The sequence below is a fragment of the Camelus ferus genome, chromosome 7 (assembly GCF_009834535.1).
Source record: "Camelus ferus isolate YT-003-E chromosome 7, BCGSAC_Cfer_1.0, whole genome shotgun sequence".
Lineage (NCBI taxonomy): Eukaryota > Metazoa > Chordata > Mammalia > Artiodactyla > Camelidae > Camelus > Camelus ferus.
Window position 1 is genome coordinate 76,919,033 of NC_045702.1, and position 23,619 is coordinate 76,942,651.

Consider the following 23,619-nt stretch of genomic DNA (forward strand, 5'->3'; position numbering starts at 1 on the left):
TACAGTTCTAAGTATCCTGACCTCACACAAAAACATGCAGAAGTAAGAAGAGAAAGTGGGGTTTTGTTTTGCGTGCGTCTATTTTTATTAGATGGGAAAACCTTTCTCAGAAGCCTCCAGCAGACTTCCCTTGGGCCCTACTGGCCAGAGGTGTGTGTATGCCATGCCCTAGCTGCAACGGAGAATAAAAAGGTGAGAATGTGGGCCTATTCAGTTTCTAGAATGGGAGGAAATTTGCACCATCAAAGAAAGTATTAGAAAGGGCTGTTGCATGGATAACAATAATCACCACATCACTACCAGCTAGGAGCCCAGGTGCCTCAGGGGTCTCCTGTCTCAGAGTGAATTCCTTCTGTCTGCATGAAGCAATCTGCACCTAGACTTGGCCTCTTCTGTCTCTTCCTTTATTAGGGGGTAACACTCACCATTCCAAGTAGTTCCATCATCCCTAAGGTTCTCTTCATAATTTCTTCCAACAGCCCAAGGCAGTTTTAATGTAAATAGAACTCCTTGTGGCCCTCCTGGTACTCCAGAATCAACCTGAGCAAGATAGGGAGGTTAAAGTTCTATCTATGCCACCTACGTCCCTATCCTCACCCACCTCCGGCCCACTCCCCTTTGCTACTTTAAAGCAATAGGAAGCCGTGTTTACTCCCTACACAAGCTCAGAAAAATGTACGCGGGCTCACAAAAAATTTTTTTCTTTTAATCTTTTGTTTTTCCTTTACGGGGAGGTAATTAGGTTTTTATTTATTTATTTTAATGGAGGTACTGGGGATTGAACCCAGGACCCCGTGCATGCTAGGCATTCTCTACCGCTGAGTTATATCTTCCCCCTCAAATTGGATATTTATTATCGATATTTTCTTATTTTGAGAATAAATATCTACTGCCAATGAAGACAGAAGCAAAGGAGAAGCCACTATATTCTTAATGTAAAAAATAGCTTAAGGGTATCTCCACGGTCCTAGAGCAGGTCCACAAATAGTTCCATCAGGCCACTTACAGCTGATCAATCCATAGAGGGTTGTGAAACACTAATCAAACTGAGAAACAACAGATTGGTCTCTCAAGGGAAAATTTAATACATTGCAACGTGAAATAAACCTGACTTGACAATGGAATCCTGCTTACCTGTACACCAGATTCCCTGTGAAAACCAGTTTACCTATCAATAATTTGCGTGGCAGATACAGAATAGGACATAAAGTGTTAGATGCTCTCAGGAGATATCTCCATTAAGTCATCTAAGTCCAGGAAATCAGCTTTCTTTATTCTGGGGATATTTTTATTCAGATTAGGGCTGTTGGTCTTCAACAATCAAAGCACCTTCCTCTTGGAGAGTATCAGAAAGCAGTGACAAGTTCCACAGGTACCATTTCAATGTGCCAGGTAAGTTACAATGCAGTTGGAGAGAAGGAACACTTTCATTTTATAATAGCGGCATTTGAGCCGTGTCTTCCTGACACGGGGATTGGTCACTTTCCAACTCTACCAACAACACATTGGTAAGCTGTCTCTTCAGTGACTGGTGTGCTGATTACAGTCCATTTTCACTTTCAGAGGATGACTTTTTCCTCATTCTATTCCCACATTCTGGATGCTCTAGAGTAGCCCTTCTTGTGCCAGCAATATCCGAGTTTTAAGAATGGCTGTAAAGCTGTGTGCCAGAACCATTACATTTACTAAGAATTCACAAAGCTTCTTCCCAATGAAATTATTCAAACTAATTATTGATGTGTGTTAATCTACTGAAACATGTTGAGTTACATAATTTGGGAGGGCATACATGCCCCACAGGCCCTGAATCCCAATTAGTATATGGATATGTGTTAAAAATCAAAGAGGAAATACATTTATACAGATCATATTTATTGTAGTCATTTTTGCCCATTTAGAATAAGTTTGTACTATTTTTGATCTTGTGACGAAGGCTGTGCTGCTAGGGATATAGCAGCGGAGAGCTGGAAAATGAGGCCATAAATTTGATCCTACAACTTGTTGATCTTTTGTGCATGACTTACTCTTTTTAAACTAAATGAGTATTGAACACATAAATATCTTAAACATTTATAGAATTCAGAAGTATCGGGGGGAGGTGGGTGGGAAGGGACAGGCTGGGAGTTTGAGATTGGTAGATACTGACAGGTACATATAGAATAGATAAACAAGTTCATACTGTATAGCACAGGGAAATATATACTAGATCTTGTGGTAGCTCATGGGGAAAATGAATATGAAAATGAATATATGTATGTTCATGTATGACTGAAAAATTGTGCTATATGCCAGAAATTGACACAGCATTGTAAACTGACTATAACTCAATTGAAAAAAAAAGGAAGTATATAGGGTAAGAAGTGTAAGTTGATTATTATGTTCTGGTTTGCTATAAATTTCTGTTTTTCAAACACAAATGAGCACTGACTTTTCCAAAATACTATTTTCTCCTTTAACCTTTCAGTGCAGTAAATTACATAGAGTGATTTACCAATCTTAAACCAACCGTGTTTACCTAGAGTAAACCCTTCCTTATTCATGTTGTATTATCCTTTAATATACTGCTATACTCAATTTATTACTATTATACTTAGGACTTTCACAGTGTGTTCAAGAATGATATTCACCTAGAGTTTTCTTTTCTTTTTTAATACTATGTCCTTGTCTGCTTTAATATTAGTTATACTAGTCTCCAAGGATGAGTTGAGAAGCTTTGCCTCTTTCCCTATGTTCTAGAAAATTTATGCAGTTTCTTGTCAGAATTCTTCCATAAAAGGACTTGGCCTGGTGCATTTTTGTCGTCTGTTTCTTTTTTTAATAGCTTTTTTATTATTGAGAATTTCAAATATATACCAAGGTAGAGAGGATGACATAATAAAACTTGATGTACTCATTACACAGCTTCAACAATTGTCAACTCAGGGTCAGTCTTGTTAAATCTAGTACAGGCATAAGTTACGGATACTGTGGGTTCAGTTCCAGACCACTGCAATAAAGTAAGTCACGTGAATTTACCTGGTTTTCCAGTGCATATAAAAGTTATGTTTTTACTATACAGTAGTTCCTGAAGTAGGCAATAGCATTATATCTAAAAAACAATGTACATGCCTTAATTTAAAAATATTTAATTGCTAAAAAATGCTAACCTTTATTTGACAACACAGGGCTATCATGAACCTTTGATTTGTAAAAAAATGCAGTATCTGCAAAGAGCAATAAAGCAAAGCACAAAAAAATGAGGTGTGCTTGAATTTTAAAATTTCAAAGCAAATCCTAGACACCACATGATTTCATGTGTAGATATTCCAATATGGACCTCTAAGAAATAAAAGAACTTTATTAAAACATATCACTGTATCTTTATCAAACAAAATATAACAATAATTTCTTGAATATATTCCCTGAATATTATTCCTCGAATATTGCAAGGAATATTATTCTTTGAATAACAATAATTCCTTGACTATTTGAATATACTCCTGAATATAATCAACTCAGTGCTCAAATTTCCAGTTGTCTCATAAATCATATTCACAAATAAAGTCCACGTATTGCAACTGTCTGATATATTTTTGAAGTCTGTTTTAATCTCGTTTTTTTTTAAATGTCTATTTTTCCTTGCAATTTACTTGTTGAGGAAATCAAGTTGTCATGTAGTTTCCTGTGATGTGAATCAGTGTGATCTAGTAGAGATAAAACCAGAGCCACATGTGTGACTTTCAAATTTCCAGTACCCACAATAAGAAATGGAAAGAGACAGGTAAAATGTATATAAATAACAAATTATCATTTCATCTTATAATCAATATAAAAATTATTAATGAGATATTTTACATTCTTTTTGGGACACAAACCCAATGTGTATTTTACACTTACATCACTTCTTAATTCTAAACAGTCATATTTCAGGGGCTCAACCACCACAGGTGACTTGTGACAACAGCATTAGACACCACAGGTCTGGATTTTGCTGAATGCATCCCTATGTTGTAGGTACACATCTTCCTCTAGACTCTGCAGTTCCTGTAACTTGGTGGCTCCTTTAAATCTAGAGGCTTGATCCTTAGATGTTTTATTTAGTGTCTTGGCAAGGCTACCGCATAGGTGGTATGTTCTTCCATCAGGAGGGACATATGTCCTGTCCTCAATCCTTTGGTGATGTTGGCAGCGATTGATGCATAATGTTTACATCTATTAATTCACTTGGGGCTCATACAATGCTGATGTTTTATCACTCTTTTCCATCTATTAGCAGAACTATGTCTATAAAGGGAAACTTTTTCTCCCATATTTGGGTATCTGGATATATTGTTCATATCAGAAAAGCAGAACACATGTTTGATTCTTTTTTATTTACTAGTTTTCCAAATAATGAATTGATATTCTAATCCCTCCAATTTAGATCAATGTTTGATTATTATTGTCTTCTGAATAAATTATTATTAAATTCATTGTTGTATTTTAAAAATCACTCTTGAGCTTTAAAAATGTTCTCTCTTTCACTTTCTGTAGGTCAGTAATTCAGGAAGGACTTAGTTCTGAGTTCTTGGCCGAGGATCTCAGATGGAGGCTGGAGTGGAATCAGTGGAAGGAAGCAGCGCTACTGAGGGTTGGCTGGGCACTTCCTGCTCTTCTGTATCTCAGGGCCTTTTCATGTGGTTACTCCCCATGAGCTAATTTGAGCAACACACAACGTGTCCACCTTAAGGCAGCCAGACTGCCTAGATTGTGGCTTCCAGAGCGAGTATTTCAGTGAGCAAGGTGAAAAGCTACATTGTTTTTTATGATCCAGACTTCGAAGTCAATGTCATCACTTCCACCATCCTTTCCCTCAGGACAGCCACATTAGTCTTCTGGTCATGTATGATTTATCTATTGCATAATGATATTACCACACGTTTACCAGCTGAAAACAACATGTATCTATTAGCTCACAATTTTTGTGGGTCAGAATTCTGGACGTGGCTTAGCCAGATCCTCAGCCTCGTGGTCTCATGATGCTGTGATTAAGGAATTGGCCAGGGTTTCAGTCTCATACGAGGCTCGGTTGAGGAAGGACCCAATTTCAAGCTCATGGACTCAATTTTCATGGACTGACTATTGAACTGATTGATGATTTCAGTTTCTTTTTTTCCCCTCCAGTTAGGACAGCACTCAATTTTCATGGACTGACTATTGAACTGATTGATGATTTCAGTTTCTTTTTTTCCCCTCCAGTTAGGACAATTTTTAAATCAAAATTATTTATTCATGTAGAAAAATCTTCTACATACTTTTTTTTTTTGCATGTGAGTTCTTCAGTGAGCACCTTTCTTCCCCCATGTAGATTCTGCAGTATCAGTTGTTAAGTAAACAACTGGTGAAATTAGGTCCAAACAACAGAAATTTAATGAGTAATTTTACAATTACAGAGTATACATGTCATACAATTAGAAAATTCTTTTGGAGGAAAACAATTTGTTTTGAGACCTGGATTAGTAACTTAAGCTGTCTACACTGATCAAATCAATCTGGTCGTGTTCTTTTTTTTTAATTCAAGTATAGTCAGTTTACAATGTTGTGTCAATTTAAAAAAAAATACATAAATGAACTTATTTACAAAACAGAAACAGACTCACACACATAGAAAACAAACTTATGGTTACCAGGGGGAAAAGGGGCAGGAAGGGATAAATTGGGTTGTGTTAATTTTAATTCTCCTCTTCACCTTATACTGTGCAGAGAGAGAAAAAAAGCTGATAAACTAAAGCAGTGAGTTTAATTAAACTATAAAGACTCATATTTTTAATGCCAAGTTTTTTTTTAATTGAAGTGTAATTGACTTATAGTATTTTGTTACTTTCAGGTGTACAACATGATTCAGTATTTTTATACATTATCACCATGATAAGCCTAGTTATCATCTGTCACCACACAAAGTTATTACAATATCGTTGACTATATTCCCTATGCTGTACATTATATTTCCACAACTTACTTTATAACTGGAAGTTTGTACCTCTTAATCATCTTCCCTTATTCCATCCTCTCACCCCTCCCCTGTGGTGACCTCCACTTTGTTCTCTAGGATTCCAGTTTCTTGCTGGCTATTGGCTGGGAGCTACCCTTACTCTTGGTCACATGGGCCTCCCCACTATGGCTACTTGGCTTCCTCAAAGCCAGCAGGGAGAGAGTCTCCTAACAAGATGGGTTGCAGTCTTATGGAATGGAGTCACGTCCGTCTTTGTCACCTTTGCCATATTGTATTAGTTGGAAGCAAGCCCAGTTCCCACCCACGTTCAGGGGATGGGGATCACACAGGGCATTTTGGCTTTCTTTCAATTCCCAGTATATGGCATGATCTGTCTGTCTCAGGGCATTTGCATAAATTATCCCTCTTCCCCAGTTGCCCTGTTCTTCTCCCCAAGTTTACCTAGTTAACTCCTCCTCCTCCAGCAGATGTCAAGTCTATCCTAGTTGCTATCTCTGATTCATGGGAGGGATTAAGGGAGATTTAAAACTAGGCGGCCACTGTCATCTTCCGCCAGAGCATTTTTTTTAAATAGATTTTTTTGATACCTTTTAACTTTTTTCTGTGTTTTTTCATCTATGCTCTTTCTGTCTCTGTCTCTCTTTAAAAGTTTTGTTATGTATATTTTCCAACAGATCATTCACTTCATAGAGTGATCTTCACTTAGTAATCTTCAAAAGTTAAACACATCTCCTCCATCTCTCTAGTTGTCTTCCTTCCTGATGTGGTTTATTTGGTGTTTTGCTTTTACCATCATCACATTTGCCGAAGATCTATTTCATTGCTCTTTCAAGGAAATAACTTGTAATCTTACTGAACAAGTTACATTATCTATTTAACAAGTTTTTGATAGTAGTGTTTTATTAATTGCTTGCTTTTTGCTTTTACTTTGAGTTTTTTTTTTTTTAATTTTTGTTTTTGGGAGGGAGGTAATTAGGTTTATTTCTTTTTTCCTAGAGGAGGTAGTGGGGATTGAACCTAGGACCTTGTGTATCCTAAGCATGTGCTCTACCACTTGAGCTATACCCTCCCCTCTGAGTTATTTTGTTTTTCTTTTTCTAGTTTCTTTTTTTTTTTTCTTGCTGTGGATTAGGTTTAATCAAAAGTATTGACTATACTTCAGTAAAAAAAAGAGTATTTTCTCTATCGAAGTAGATATTATTAAGTTTTTAAACCAGACGAAAGTACTAGTGATCATACCATACTGTAGTAGCTTCTCCTAATAAATTTTCCATATAAAACTATTTGTTGAAATCATCAAAAGGATGTTGTTAATCCTACTTTGATATTGCTGCAAATTTTTTTCTTTTTTTTTTTTTAATTGAGTATAGTCAGTTTACAATGTGTGTCAGTTTCTGGTCTACAGCATAAAGTTTCAGTCATACATGTACATATGTATATTCATTTTCATATTCTTTTTCATTATAGTTTACTACAAGATACTGAATATAGCTCCCTGTGCTATACAGTATAAACTTGTTGTTTACCTATTTTATATATAGTAGTTAGTATCTGCAAATCTTGAACTCCCAATTTATCCCTTCTCACGCCCTTCCCCCAGGTAAGGGGAAGTCTGTTTGTCTGTGAGTCTGTTTCTGTTTTGTAAGTAAGTTCATTTGTGTCTATTTTTTTAGATTCCACATAAGTGATATCATATGGTATTTTTCTTTCTTCTGGCTTACTTCACTTAGAATGACGATCTCTAGGTCCATCCATGTTGCAGTAAATGGCATTATTTTATTCTTTTTTATAGATGAGTAGTATTCCGTTGTGTAAATATACCACAACTTTTTTAACCAGTCATCTGTTGATGGACATTTAGGTTGTTTCCATATTTTGACTATTGTATATAGTGCTGCTATGAACATTGGGGTGCACGTACATTTTCAAATTAGAGTTCCTGCCATATATATGCCCAGGAGTGGGACTGTCAGATCATATAGTAAGTCTGTTTTTAGTTTTTTAAGGAATCTCCATACTGTTTTCCATAATGGCTGCACCAGTTCACATTCTCACCAACAGTGTAGGAGGGTTCCCTTTTCTCTGCACCCTCTCCAAAATTGATCATTTGTGGACTTTTGAATGATGGCCATTCTGACTGGTATGAGGTGATACCTCATTGTAGTACTGATTTGTATTTCTCTGATAAAGATATTGAACATTTTTTCATTTGCCTATTAGCCATTTGTATGTCTTCACTTGGAGAATTACTTGTTTAGGTTTTCTGCTCATTTTTGAATTGGGTTGTTTGTTTTTTGTTATTAAGTTGTATGAGCTGTTTATATATTTTGAAGATAAGCCCTTTCAGTTGCATTGTTTGTAAATGTTCTTTCCCATTCTGCAGGTTGTCTTTTTGTTTATAGTTTCCTTTGCTGTGCAAAAGCTTGTAAGTTTAATTAGGCCCCATTTGTTTGTTTTTGTTTTTATTTCTATTGCCTGGGTTCTTTTTCTAGTTTATTGAGTTAATTTACTTTTAACTGTTCTTGACTTTTTTAATGTATAATTTAAGTTGATACACTATCCCCTAAGTATTACTTTGGATATATTACTTATTTTTATATAATTTTTTCTCATTTTCAGTTTATTTAAAAACAGTTTGTAATTTTAGTTTTAATTTCCTCTTTAAGAGTTAGAAACATTTTCAAGCATATTTATTTTTTTAATTTCTAATTTTATTTAATTGATATCAGAGAATCCAGATTATAATTTCTGTTTTCAAGAGTTTCTTAGAATTTGAGATATTTCTCTTTAACTTGGTTTATGTTCAATTTTTATAGCTATTCTATTGGTGTTTGAAAACAATGTGCATGCTCTTTTTTTGTTTTTAGGGGAGTTAAACAGATTTTTGATCAACTTTGTTAATTATATTATTACAATTCTTTACATTCTTTAAGTTCTGTCTACCCGATCTACTAATTTCTGATATATATGAGCCTCCCACTGTTTTGGGCATTTGTCAATTTCTTTTTGTATTAATATTTTTATTTTATATTTTAGAAGTTATGTCACATAAAAGTTCTGACTGTTCTGTTTTTGTAGCTTGTTCTTTTCATCAATATAAAATAGTCTTCTTCCAAATCAAAGATTTTTCATCTTGAAATTTATTGCATGTGAAATTAATGTCACCATATTTGCTTTCTTATTATTAGCATTTACCTTGGATACTTTTTTTCAAAAACTATTTCAATTGTTTGGAGTCATTTTGTTTTAGATATGTCTCTTATAAAAAGCATATGACTGGACTTTAAAAAAATTTTTTTTTTCTGTCTATTGATAGAGGAACTTAATCCATTCATATGATTGGATCCTGTCCTGATATTTCCTTTTACGTGTCCTAGCCACTATTCTTTCTTGTGGATTTGTCTCTTAGGAGAAAATCCTAAAAGTTCCCAGAGTAAAAAAGAGAGGATACTTACAAAAAATTATGAAGCAGAATGCCCATGGATTTTCTATCAGCAATACAAGATAGTAGAAGACAATACAAAGTGTCTCTGGTTCTGAGAAAAGAGTATTTTTACACCAGAATTCTATAATCAGCCAAATGTGACTGCATTCAAATGTGAGAGAAAACAGAAAAGACATTTTTGAACATGTCATGATTCTACAGGACTCGGGAAATGCTGCTGCTGCTGCACTGCTCAGTATGGGTGGGGAAAACCATGCTGAAAGGGAGGATCTCCTCTGGTCCAGCTCTTTTTACTGCAGTCTTCTGTATTCTTGCCCAGTTTTGTTCCTTGTATTTGTGGGTCCTGAGCTTGGGGCAGGGGTCAGCAAACTATGGCCCTCAGGCGAAACCCACCCTGCCAACTGTTCTTGTCAATAAAATTTTATTAGAACACAGCCATGTTCATTCATTCACATATCCATGGCTGCTTCTGCAATGGCAGAGTTGAGAAATCGTTACATATACTGAATGACCTCCAAAGCCTAAAATCAGAGCTGGGACTAAGGTGAGGAAAGAAAGGTGCTTAGGGCGCAGGATTAAGTAGGCTCACCTTTTTAAGGCTGACACTGCACCTGATCTTGAGCGTTTTAAGTTTTGCTCAATCACAACTTCTCCAGCCTCACTCTGTTCCCCATCCCACCAAAAACATTTACTATGTGGCCCTTAACAGCAATGGTTCTCCTGGCTTAGAGTATCTCTGAAGTTGCATTTCTGGCATAATCTCCTGTACGTGATATCGATCAAGTTTTTTTAACTTTCTACTGTCTCTGTCAATCATATGATACATGCTTTTTATTTTATGATTCATTATTTTTTTAAATATATTTTTTCTAGGTATTTTAGGTAGTATAGGAGGGGAAGTAGATTTTACAGAGATTTTAATGGCAATTGAGTTGAAACTACAACATTTTAACTGCTATTCTTCTCTTGTTCCTTAAAAATTTTTTTTTTTTTTTTTAGTTTTCCCATAGAATCTATTATTGGGAAGTTTACCTTTTCAGGTTAAACCTGACAGCACTGCAGAGGATATGGCATAGAGTTATAGATCCTTTCCCAACCACCTTTTGGTCCAGTTCCTAAAAGGCTCATAAATATGTCACTGGAAATTTTATTCATATTGATTTTTTTCCTCCTCTGAGTCCTTTTATATTTATTACATGAGGCACAGAATTAATCCTTCTTTACTTTTCTCACCTACCTTGCACAGCAAAACACCATTACTGACTTGTTTATTCAGCCTCTACTTGTGCCTCCTGCTGTCCTAGGTGCCCGGGTACAGTGCTGATGGAAAAACTGATACTGTTTCTGCTCTCATGGAGTTTACAGTTTAGTTGAGGAGACAGAGATTAATCAAAAATTGAATTAAATATCAAAGTATGCTGTGAAAGAAAGAAACAAGAGGCTGTAATAATGTCTAAGAGATGGTCCTGACCTGGTTTGGTAGTTCTGGGAATGGTTCCCTGAGAAAGTGATGCTTGAGGTGAAAAGCTGCAGGAGGAATAGGAATTAACTAGGTAAACTAGGGGAGAAGAAAGGAGTATTTAGGGGAGAAAGAACACTTGATGCAAATGCCTTGAGGCAGGACTGAAGATAGTATGCTCTGGGGATTGGAAGAAGGCCAAAGTGACCAGAGGTCTGACAGTCACACTCATGAAGGAGAGTAATGAAAAATGAGGCTGGAAAAGAGGGCCAGGGGTCACATTCTATATATGAGAATTCTGCTCCTAAACTTTAAGCTGGGAAATGACATGATCATATTTAGGTCAAACAATCCGTTTGCCAACAGAACAGAAAACTGGATGGAGGAGATAAGGTGATCAGTTAAGAGGCTGTTATGGTGGTCCAGGTGAGAGTTGGGAGTAGATTGGACTATGGTGGTAAGAGATGAGATAAAAGGAAATTGACTTGATTCAAGGGATAGTCAGAAGGTAACATGAATAACTCTGTGATGGTCTGAATGATGGAGGATGACTAAGTGGTGAATGGCAAGGACAGTTCCCAAGCTTCTGGCTTGCTCAGTTGAATGGATTTTGGTGCCATTTACTAAAATAAAAAACATCCTAGATGAACTAAGTTGGAGGGACAGATCACGTGTTTAATTTGGAACTCTCTGAGCTTTCTGGACCTGAGGTGTCTATTTCCTTCCCCAGCTTAGGGAAGTTTTCACTTAATATTTCTTGATAATGTTTTCTTCCCTCTTCTCTCTCTCTTCTCCTTCTGGGACTCCTGTAATGTGAGTTTTAGTCCATTTGTTGTTGCATAAGTCTCTTGAGTTGTTTTCCCTTTGTTTCTTATTTCTTTTTTGCTGCTCTGATTGGGTGAGTTCCTCTGCCCTGTCTTCAAGCTCACTGATCCTTTCTTCACTTCATCTAGTACGCTCTTGAATGCCTCTAGTATATTTTTCAGTTCAGTTATTGTGTTTCTTTAGCCCTGTGACTTCTGTTTGATATTTTTTATCTCTTGAAGTTCTTACTGTGTTCGTCCATTCTTCTCCCGAGTCCAGCAAGGATCTTTATGATCATTACTTGAACTCTAATGTCAGGCAAATTACTTATCTCCATTTCATTAAGATTTTTTTTTCTGACGTTTTATTTTGTTCTTTCATTTGGAACATATTCCTCTGTTTCTTCATTTTGCTTGACTCTCTGTATTGGTTTCTATGCATTATGTGGAACAGCCACCTCTCCCAGTTTTGAAGGGTTGGCCTAGAGTAGGAGATGAACTTTATCATTCAATCCTGCCCTAGCTCTTGGTTGTCTTTCAAACCTTTGTGATTGCTCAAGCAGCGTATTTTATTTTCAATAACTCCCAGTGATGGAAAAACTGGGAGGGTGGGCCAAAACCAGTCAGTGTCTCAAAGGTGATGATCTCAATTAGCACCTAGATTCAGGCTGACTGGCAGCTAGACCCTCAAGCAGTGTCTTTTGAAAAATGCAAATATATACAGTCTAATGGGACCACCAGCACAAGCTCCATTGGCCACTAGAGCCAGGTGATCTGGAGGTGTCCCCAGGCAGCAGTCACAAAAATCAGGGCTCCAGATAAATGTATAAGTTCCTTTCTGGGAGATACTGGTAGGCTGTAGTTAGACAGAGGGAGCACACAAAGATAGGGTCCCCCAGTCTTTGTTCCCTGAGGGCAGCTCCATAGCCCCTAGATATGTGCTAAACCTGAAGCCTGCCCCTAATGTCAAAGCTCCAGGACAAGCAGTAAGAAAGACTGGATATGTGTCTCAGTTTGCTGTCTGTGCAAAGCCTTGGAAGTGGTCGCCTGCCAAGAACTGTCTCTCCAATTGTGATAGTTCCATGGCACTCAGAAACACAACCCTCCCCCAGTCCAGCTTTAGAGCCAGGTGATCAAGGAGTGTCCCCTGGGTGGCAGTCACAGAATTGGATCACCAGAAGTTTGTAGATGCTTGCCTCTGGGAGATGCTAGAGCTCTGGGGTGTGGGAGAGGGAAGCACAAAGATGGCTCCCACTGGCTGAAGAGGCAGAGGGGGAGGGCAAAAATGGCACCTGCCAAAAAGAGAAAGAGAAACGAAGAAAGAAAAGAAAAAGAAGAGGAAAGAAACATGGAAAAGAAAAATAATAGGAAAAAAAGTTGCTGCCTACCAGCTTTAGCAAGGCAGAGGGAGAGCAGGAAGATGGTGCCCACCATTCTCCATCCCTGGAGAGTATCCCAGCGGGCACCTGTTCCTCAGACCAGTGCTTTAAAACTAGCAAATGAGTCTGTTTCACATACAGTCTGGACACTTTTCAAAGGGCTGCTTCTGCTCTGGGGCCTGGGAAGGATTAGTCTGTGTGCAAGCCCGTAAGAGCTGTTTCTCAGTTTGCCACAGCCTCAAGTGTCTTGTGGACGTGAGCCTCATTGATCTTCAAAGTCAGATGTTTTGTGGCCTCATCTGTTAGGTGCTGGTCTTAAAAGTTAGGGTGCCTGATGTGGGGTCTAAACCCTTCACTTCTCAGGGAAAACTATGTGTTTTGAGTTTCCTCCTGATTGTTGGTCACCATGCTAGGGGTGGGATTTATGGTGAGATTTTGTCTTGGCCTTTCCTGCCCACTTTGATATCATTTCCCTCTTGTTTGCCTAATGTGAAGGGGTTGCTCTGCCAGTTTTTACATTTTTTTAAAGGAAGTTATTTTATATATAGCTGTACATTTAGTGTGTCCATGGGAGGAGCTGACTTCAAGATCTTCCTACATCGCCATCTTGAACTGGAATTCCATGTGTTCGATTTGGGGTGTCTGAGTGAGAAATGCCTCTGAAATATGCAAACAAATATTCCACACAGGCATTTTGGTCCAGAGCTCAAAGGAAAGGTTCAGGATAGATACACATTAAAGGTATCTTCTATTTAAGTGTGGGTATATTTGAGATTGCCTAAAGAGGTAGTACACAGAGGCTAAAACTGAACTTTGAGGAACTTACAGGCAGCATAAAAGAGGATGAGCCAAAAAAGAGGATGAAGAAATAGCAGTCACAAATGAAGGAGAAAAACCAGAAGAGCATGATCTCATGATAAGGCCAAAGGATAAGACTGTATCAAAAAGGGACTGGCCATCAGTGTGGCTACTGAATGAAGATGAGGACTAAAATATTTATTCAATCTGGTGATGAGAAAATTATTAGTGATCTTTATAAAAATGGTTGCATAGTTTGGTAAGGGAAGACTCTAGATGGGAATACATTTGAGAAACTGGTGGCAGGTAAGGAAACAGTGTTGGCAGATGTAAAGGATTTCTTTGATGGTAAAGGGGAGTCTCCGGAAATGGGATAGTTTATTTACCTTTTCCTTTTCTTTCCCTTCCCTGCTTTTATTCTTTATTTTTTATGTGAGAAAATTAAGTATGTTTAAAAGAGACACACCGATTCAGAAGAGACCAATAAGTAAAGATTCTGGTGGAAAACAAATAATGAAAAACATAAGGTTCCTTCTTAATTCAAAAAGATACATGCACCCCAATGTTCATAGCAGCACTACATACAATAGCCAAGACATGGAAACAACCTAAATGTCCATCGACAGATGACAGGATAAAGAAGTTATGGTATATTTATACAATGGAATACCACTCAGCCATAAAAAGAATAAAGTAATGCCATTTGCAGCAACATGGATGGACCTGGAGAATGTCATTCTAAGTGAAGTAAGCCAGAAAGAGAAAGAAAAATACCTTATGATATCACTTACGTGGAATCTAAAAAAATGAACTTATTTACAAAACAGAAACAGACTCACAGACATAGAAAACAAACTTACGGTTACCCAGGGGGCTGGGGGAAGGAGGATAAATTGGGTTAGAGATTTACAGATACTAACTACTATATATAAAAATAGATGAACAACAAGTTCATATTGCATAGGACAGGGAACTATATTCAATATCTTGTAGTAACTTATGGTGAAAAAGAATATGAAAGCGAATATATGTATGCACATGTATGACTGAAGTATTGTGCTGCACACCAGAAATGACACAACATTATAAGCTGACTACAATTCAATTAAAAAATATATGTATATAAACCAAAAGAAACCCCCAAAAACCAAAAAAAGTAAGGTTTCTAAAACAGATAGAAGAGTGTGGAATCCAGAACACAGTGCGCCTTGGAGGCCCTGGAAAGTCATTGACCTCTCAGTCTCAAATCTTCTCACGCTTAGGGTGGTTACATCTTCTGAAGTACTGCTCAGGTGGATGGATGTGGATTGTTTTCTGTTTATTGTGTTTGGCTCAGTGAATGACGATGAAATGGAACAGGACCATTTAGGTCATTCTCTCTTGACATCATTATTCTAACATTATGTATACAACCCTTCTCTTTTAAAAATGCATTTGTGGCATGTGCTTTCTTAGATGAGGTCCTTCTTATCAAGGACTCCTTGCCAAAATTGTTAGTATCACATGGAAACATCTGACAAGTCCCTTACTCATAACCCAACATGGGAAGGCCAGATTGATTGGGAAGGTTAAGCTGTGGTTTGGAGGCCATTTAAGGTTCAGACCCACATCCACCAGGGCACCTTTTCCCTCACTTGCCCAGCGCCAGTGCCCTTCCATGTCTGCTTCTCTCCGTTGCCCAGAGGCAACCACACTGTTTCTCCCACTCTGTTCCCAAACGCCCATGGGAATGGTGATTCAGTTGTGAAATCAACAAGGTGGCCTGGGACTCCTCCCATGCTGGGTTCCTTTCTCCTTCCTTGGTGCCCCCTTCTTCCATCTCAAGGTTCCAAGATCTTTTGGCTGGAGGCAAAATCACTCACCCCAAAGGATTTTTTTCCGATTATTTATATTTGATCTTAATCTCTGTTCTAATAATGACAAATTTTTGCATAAAATACTCAGGGCTTGCTTTGTGGTACTTTGATGTGGTAATCGTGGTATCATATGTTTATTATTTTTAACCAGTGTGGGTGTGGCCAGACTCCACTGCTGGGTGTTGACAGAGCACGATCACCTTTCCCAATTTAGAGCAATGCAAAAGCCCATTTCTACCCAGCATTAACCTGGTGCGTGTTGTTATGTACATGCATGGATCATACGCCAGGCATCGCGTAGGGTACTTTGTATGTGCTGTTGCATTTAACGTTCACAGCCACTTTGGTGTCTTTATTAGCCCCGCTTTAAAATAAGAGACTAAGCCAGTTCTTTCCTCTGGGGCTACTCAGTGTTCATTTCCTTCCTCCTCTTTTGAACATGGGTTTTCCGTTTATCTGTTTTTAAGACAAGGATTGTTCCCAACAACAAGAACTATAATGGCTATTTACTGAGCACTTACTACATACATGGCATTCTAGCAAATATCCTATAGAAATTACCTAATGTACTCTTTATACCAATCCTTTGAGGTGGGGATTGCCTTAAAACAGAAAGATGAGAGATTTTGCCCTGAATTACCCATCTAGCAAGTGATAGAGTAAGGTTTGAACCTAGAGCCATCTCACTCCAGCTCCTCCACATCACACTCTCCCTAGTTTCTATGTGGACCAATCAATACAATGAGGAATGAATTCACTGAACCTTCAATTTAAAAAAATAACGTAGAAAATAAAGCATGCCATGAAAATCACTTCATGTTGGCTAACTGCATAACAGAACATCTGAGGAACTGGAAAAGAACAATTTAAAGTATTGCAGACAGTACCTAGTAAGAAAATTGCAAACAGCACTGATGATTTTATCTGAATTGAAAACACACACAAAAATCCAGCAGTGTCTTGGGTCTGGTTGCATCCCTTCCTGACTGGTCACTTCCCTCAGGGAAATATTAACAAAGTCTCCTACAGTATCTCCTTAAAAAGTGGTTTATCCAGTTGATTCTTGAAATTCTACATAAGAACACTGAAGGCTAATTAACTGGCTGCTTGCCTTATTCGACTCTTTTCCTCCCTGCCAGGCACAACACTGATGTTTATAAATCTAACTTTGTGCAACCTCCACCAGAGATAGGTGGCCTCATATACTTGGGAAATAGGACGTCTTAAATTGAATGGGCCTCTTGTTCTGTATGTTTTATGCTTTTCTTTTCTTTCGGTTTCTCTTTCTCCAAAGTTTCTTTTCTCTTCTTCAAAAGTTCCTTAAATTTGTTACTCAATTCTTCTTTTCTGCTTCTTCTCAAATCCTTGTTCACTTCCTCAAAAATAAAATTAGAGCCATTCCCCAAGTGTTCTTCCTTGGTTCTGGGTCGGTAATTCCATTTTAAGTCAGTGGTCTCTTGAGTAAATTCCCAGATCCTGACTCTGACTCCCTAGAACAAGATCTTCACTCTCTTTTCTCTCTCTGTCTCCCTTTTTTCTTATTTTTCATGTCATCAGTTCTTTCTGTACATGTTCATTTGTATTTTTCAACTTTTTTACTCCACTCTTATGATACTTTCATTGCTTCTGCCCTTTTGGTTGGCAAGACTCAGTAGCTCAACTATCACATGACCCAGCAATTCCTCTCCTGGATATATGTCCAAAAAAACCAAAACACTAATTGAAAAAGATACACACACTCCAATGTTCATGCCAGCATTATTTACAATTGCCAAGATGTGGAAACAACCTAAATGCCCATCAACAGGTGAATAGATAAGGAAGACGGTGTGTGTGTGTTTGTATGTATGTGTATGTATACACACACACACACACACACACACACACACACACACACAATGGAATACTATTCAGCCATAAAAAGAACAAAATTTTGCCATTTGCAGCAACATGGATGGACTTGGAGGTCATTATGCTAAGTAAAATAAGTCAGATCCAGGGAAAGACAAATACTGTATGATATCACTTATACGTGGAATCTAAAAAATACAACTAGTGAATATGACAAAAAAGCAGCAGACACCAATACAGAGAACAAATAAATGGTTACCAGTGGGTGAGGGGAGGGCAATACAAGGGCAGAGGAGTGGGAGGTACAAACTGTTGTGTATAAGATAGGCAAGAAAGGTGTATTGTACAACATGGAGAATATAGCCAATATTTTATAAGAACTGTAGATGGAGTGTAACATTTAAAAATTGTATGCAAAATAAAGAAGCTCTTAACAAGAGGAGCGAATAGGCCATTTCTGCTTCTTATTTTCTGTCTGACCTGAAAAAAGAAAGTATTGATTATAAGCTCAGTCCCCTTTCCTTCTCTCTCTTCTTCCCCCAAGGTTGGAGCTTGGCTCCTGTTGGCTTACAAAACCTTTGTTTCTTCCTGCATGACTGTAGAATAGTGGTTATCAGACTGACCCAGGAAATTTTCACAGATAAATATATCTGACTCTTCCCATTTTTTTTTACCCTTATCCTGATATTCCAGGAGGTGGGTAGCAGGGGAAATAGAGAGCCAACACATGTTTGGACAATGCTCTACATGTGGTTTTCTTGCTGTGATCGTCTACTCTTCTGTCCTGCTGCTGATTGAGAGCCTCCATTCTAGAAGGTTCCACTTCCTGGGTCAGAAATAGAGACATTTCTTTCAGGCAGTATCCTGTCAGTTGACGAATGGGCCATCATTTTAGTAAGCAGTGAGTGGAGTGCTTCTAGGGGCAAGATGTGAGTGGCATGGAAAGGATCAAAAGCTTCTTTGATCTGCTGCAGAGTAATTCTACGTGCTGCAAGAAACCTACTTGTATCTTGATTGAAGACTTAAAATAAATTTCTGTTTTGAGTTCATATCAGACCAGGTCTCTGATTCACATATAGTGTTTGCCCTAAATTTTCCAAGAATTGGAAGTCTACTGAGTTCAAAGAAGAATACTGAAACAAAGAATCTTTAAGCAATGTCTAGAGGTTATTTACTGGTTAGGACTCAAAGCCATGGGTAGAAGTGAAAAAAGGGACCTTGTCCATCCCCAGTGAAATTGAAGGAATCAGTGTCTGTACCTGATGAGGCATCAAATCAACTGTGTCCTCCAGAAGAACAAGAATAACATTTGGTTTTTTAGTTGAAGAGATGCAACAAATAGAAAGATGAAAAAACACACTTACTGCAACTTACAGACTGGGAGAAAACACTTGTAAATGATGCAACTGACAAGAGCTTAATTCCCAGAGTATATAAACAGCTCCTGCAAAGCAATAATAATAATAATAATAAAAAAAACCAAAAGAAAGTTGGCAGAAGACCTAAACAGAGGTTTCTCCAGTGAAGACATACAGATGACCAATAGGGACATGAAAGATGCTCAAAATCACTAATTATCAGAGAAAAGCAAATTGAAACTACACTAAGGTATCACCTCACACTGCTCAGAATCACCATCATCAAAAAGTCTACAAATAACAAATATAGAGAGGGTGTGGAGAAAAGGGAACCCTCCTACACTGTTGGCGGGAATGTAATTTGGTACACAGCCACTGTGGAAAACAGTATGAAGGTTCCTTAAATAATAAAAATAAAAATTGACTTATCATACAATCCAACAATCCCACTCCTGGGTATGCATCTGGAGGGAACTCTAATTCAAAAAGATACATGCACCCCAATGTTCATAACAGCACTATTTACAATAGCCAAGACATGGAAACAACCTAAATGTCCATCAACAGATGACTGGATAAAGAAGTTGTGGTATATATGTACAATGGAATATTACTCAGCCATAAAAAAATGAAATAATGCCATTTGCAGCAACATGGATGGACCTGGAGATTGTCATACTAAGTGAAGTAAGTCAGACAGAGAAAGACATATATCATATGATACCACTTATATGTGGAATCTAAAATAAATGACACAAATGAACTTATTTATAAAACAGAAAGAGACTTACAGGCATAGAAAACAAACTTATGGTTACCAAAGGGGAAAGTGGGTAGGGGAGGGATAAATTAGGAATTTGAGATTAGCAGATACAAACTACTATATATGAAATAGATAAATAACAAAGTCTTCCTGTATAGCACAGGGAACTATATTCAGTATCTTGTAATAACTTACAATGAAAAAGAATATGAAAATGAATAAATATATATATAAACATATACATATACATAAACATATAAACTGAATCACTATGCTGTACACCAGAAGTTAACACAACATTGTAAGCCAACTATATTTCAACTAAAAAACCCCCACACATTTACTGATTGGTCTGATAATGATTCAAATTGTAAAATTGATGACCAAAATTTAAATAAGATTTTGATTATGAGTGAGACACCACTTTTCCTGAGAAAACATCCTGGATGAGATCAAACAGGCAACCACAAATCTTGGGCAAAAATTCATCTGAACTTGCTAAAGTTATCATTGATGGTCTGTATTATAATTAACAGGATTTATGCATGGAAATAGATGGAAACAAACACACAGCCATAAAAAAAATTGATAAGATGATCTGAAGTTCATAGGAAATTCAAGGAACTCAGAATACCCAAAATAATCTTGGAAAAGAAGAATAAATTTGAAGGATTCACATTTCCTCATTTTAAAACTTACCACAAAACTACAGTAATCAAGACAGTGGTACTGGCATAAGAAGAGACATTTAGATCAATGGAATAGAATTATAAGTCCAGAAATAAATCATGTGCTAAGTTGACTTTCGAAAAGGGTGCCAAGACCATTCAATGGGAAAGTAGTCTTTTCGACAAATAATTATAAGAAAACTGGATAGCCATGAGCAAAAGAATGAAGTTGAACCATTATCTTACACCGTACACAAAAATTAACTCAAAATGGATTGAACTCTGCGATATTATGATTCATAATAAGAAATATATATTAGCCTTCACCTCATATTCTGGCACAGAGCTCTAAAACCCCTGAAATTTCCTAAGTGATTAAAACAATAAAGGCATTTTTTGTTACGTGAATGAGGTGAATTTCTGACCTCATCTAAGGGTGGGACCTGTTTGCCATGGAGACCAACCATGTGATTAGAGGGCTGAAACTTTTAGTCCCACTCTCTGACCTCTGGGGAGGGGACAGAGCCTGGATGGTGAATCAGTCACCACTGGTCGGTGATTTAATCAATCCGAATATGTAATGAGCCTCTGTAGAAATCCAAACAGGACAGGGTTTGGGGAGCCTCCTTGTTGGTGAATACATGGAGGTGCTTGGAGAGGGCATGGAAGTGCTGAGCCTCTTCCTGCATGCTTTGCCCTAAGCATCTTTTCCATCTGGCTGTTCCTGAGATATGTATTTTTATAATAAACCAGTGATCTAGTAAGTTATAACGTTTCTCTGAGTTTTGTGAGCCCTTCTAGCATATTAATCAAACCTGACGAGGAGGAGGCTGTGGGAACCTCTAATTTATAGCTAGCCAGTCAGAAGTACAGGTAATAATTATCTAGGCTTGAGACTGGCATCTGAAGTGGGGGGCTGGGCAGTCTTCAGCCCTCAACCTGTAGGATATGATGCTGTCTCTGGATAGAGAGTGTCAGAATTGAGCTCAATTCAGTTGAATTTTTGGACACCTTGCTGGTTACAACATAAAAACATGCTAAGTGAATGAAGCCAGTCACAAGGATTACATTATTGTATGAAACCACTTGTATGAAATGTCCAGAATAAGGAAAGCTGTAAAGACAGAGGACTGGTGAGATAGGGGAGGGGATGGTAAGTAGCTCCTAACTGGTACCAGGATTCATCTTATGGTGATGAAATATTCTAAAATTGATGGTGGTGATGGTTGCATAGCTCTGTCTGTCTATCAAAAACCATTGAATTGTACACTTTAAATGGGTGAATTGTACACAAATGAATTATACTTTGATAAAGCTGTTATAAAAAAGAAAAAATAGTATTCTGTTTGTATAGAATAAATTCCTTAAAAAGGGAACTATGTTCAATACCAGTATCTTGTAGTAACCTTTAATTAAAAAAATATTTGAAAATGAACATATGTCTGTATATGCCTGACTGGGACATTGTGCTGTACACCAGAAATTGACACATTGTAATTGACTGTACTTCAAATAAAATTAAAAAATCAAGTTCTGAAGACATTTTTCTGCATAGAATCTCAAGTCAATGCTCATGACAGGAGGCTGACAGTGAAATACTGGGGGTGTTACACTAGAAAGATGGTGGAAGTTTAAGGAAAAGGGTAAACAGAGTATAATTGAAAACGACCTCTCTCTGATGTCACAAGAAGTTTCTATTCTCAACAGCAAGATTTCCTTTCTCAATTTTCTTACTTATGCTTCATGAAGTATAAGAAATCAGAAGAATAGAGAGGAGAGTAGAAGAGCTATTCCATCATAGTTTGGGGCAAAGAAACTTTTGCATCAGACACACTTGTGTTCAAATCCAAACTCAGCTCATTGCGGGGCAACAAATGACAAAGTTATTCATCTAATTGTAGGGCTATAGCTGAGGAACACTGGTGAAATCTGTTTTCTCCTACATAGTCAGGGAATAACTGGGTATTTGTGTTTTAGCTAGCTAGTATTCATTGACCTTTCTTTTGACACCAGGATCCAGAAATTTCTTTGGGGGAAATAGTCTCCTCAATTCCTGTACTTTTGGTGTATTTGAACAAATTTCTGGTTTTCCATCTATGTTCCTCTAGTCTGGCTGATCAGCACGTTTCATGGGTCAGGGATGGGGACAAATCAAATTCAGCCACTGGGATTAAGCTTATGACCTTTGTCTGAATTGTTGAAGTGGAGTTCCCTTCGCTGCTGCTGAACTGAATCTGACAGTGTAAATATCTGGAGCTGCCCGAACTTTTTGCACGTTCATAGCCTGAAAGAGTGGGCAGCATGGAGACAAGCGGGTGGAGAGAGGCAGAGGGTCTGGGCCTTGGGGAGATCATACATGGCCCTTGTTAAAAGCATATGAACATCAGCCCTGGGCTTTTCAGTTGTATAAGCTGATACATTTGTCTTTAAGTTTAACCAAGTATAAATTAACTTTTCAATTACCCAAATGAATCCTAGAAGTAGCATTATCTGTTGTCTAGTTACTACAGCTGTGTAACAAATGACCCCCAAATTTCATGGTTTAAAAGAAGAAAATGTTTATTTTGCAGAGTCTGGGCAAGGGATTGGAGGGGGTAGTTTATTTCTTCTCTATTCAGCATCAGCTGTGGTGATTTGAAAACTGAAGGCTGGGATCATTTAAAGGCTTGTTCACTTGCATGTCTGGTGCCTGAGCTGGGAAGACTCAAACAGTTGGGACTGGAGAAGCAGGGGATACTTTCTCTTTCTCTCTCTCTAATTCTCCTTCCCTCTCTCTCCTCTCTCTATGTGATCTCTACAGCATGGCAATGTCAGGAGAGATGAAGTTCTTACATGTCAGCCTCAGAAGTCATGCAGAGTCACATCCACCAGAGACCAAGGCCCACTCAGATGCAAGAGGAGCAAACACAGAAGGAGGACTGTCAACATTGTACTGTAAGAAGAACATACAAGGTGGATATATTGGTGTGGCCAACTTTGAAAATATCATTGGCCACACTTTGTGGGATATTTGTAAGGATTAATTGAGAAATTTTCGAAAGGCTACATTACAAAGATGTAATATAGAACTGAAGACCTGAATGGACTGAGGGACCCTAAGGAGACAGGTGTCAACTGGACATAATTCTCTGGCCAAGCCAGGAAAAGGCTAGTGAGAAGAGATCAAAGAGGAAGACGAGTGGAGAAAAGAATGACCCGAGTTTTACCATGTTGAGCTTTCAGGGCAATACCCAGAGATATGCGATAAAGGAAATGTGAAAATAATATT

General features: G+C 37.7%; 1 long non-coding RNA gene across 1 annotated transcript; it reads right to left on the reverse strand.

The window, feature by feature from the left end:
- Positions 1 to 754: 754 nt before the first annotated feature.
- LOC116665042 lies at positions 755 to 19,114 on the reverse strand. The gene is made up of 3 exons (XR_004321629.1): positions 19,103 to 19,114; positions 15,885 to 15,886; positions 755 to 836 (listed from the first exon to the last, which is right to left on the reverse strand). It is a non-coding gene; the product is annotated as an uncharacterized LOC116665042 (long non-coding RNA).
- Positions 19,115 to 23,619: the final 4,505 nt, after the last annotated feature.